We start from the raw sequence: 638 nt of genomic DNA, 5'->3' as shown, positions 1-638 counted from the left end.
AAACAAAACAACACTTGTCTGAAAGCCATCAAGAAGTTTGGGTCTTTTGAGCATGAACTGCCCCTTCTCGTTGCTTGGCACCCTGCAAATAAACCCTTCCTTTGCTGCAAATACCCACTCTCCCAGTCTGGCTTTCTGTACTGCGGGCACACAAGCCCTTGTTCTTTCTCACAATGTCACCAGTAGCCACCTGTGGAGCACTTGAAATGCAGCTAGTCCAAAATGAAGCCGATTCTCACTGTAAAATAGACAATGCATCTCAAAGATTATGTGTGAAAATAAGAATGTAAGGAAATTCAAATTATACATGTGGCCTGCATTTGTGACTCACATTGTATTTCTACTGGACAGCACTGGTCTTATGGGAGCTGAGTTGAAACACATTGATTTACCAATTTAGCATTTATTAGAATCTGTTTAGGAGATACTTGTTTTCTGCCCTTGAGAACTTCAGACAGGATGGGGAGGGGGACAGGTATATCAACATGGACCCAAAAGTCACTGTGATAAATGTTTGAGTTGGCCCATGTGCTATGGCTCTGGGGGCCTGAGAAGAAATCTGGGCAGGCTTCACAGAAGAGGTGACTTTGGTGTTAAGCACTTTTATTGTTATTATTATTATTATTATTATTGTTATT

Source organism: Phacochoerus africanus, chromosome 3, assembly GCF_016906955.1.
Source record: "Phacochoerus africanus isolate WHEZ1 chromosome 3, ROS_Pafr_v1, whole genome shotgun sequence".
In the NCBI taxonomy this organism is placed as follows: Eukaryota; Metazoa; Chordata; class Mammalia; order Artiodactyla; family Suidae; genus Phacochoerus; species Phacochoerus africanus.
Note: the sequence above shows the minus strand (reverse complement) of the source record.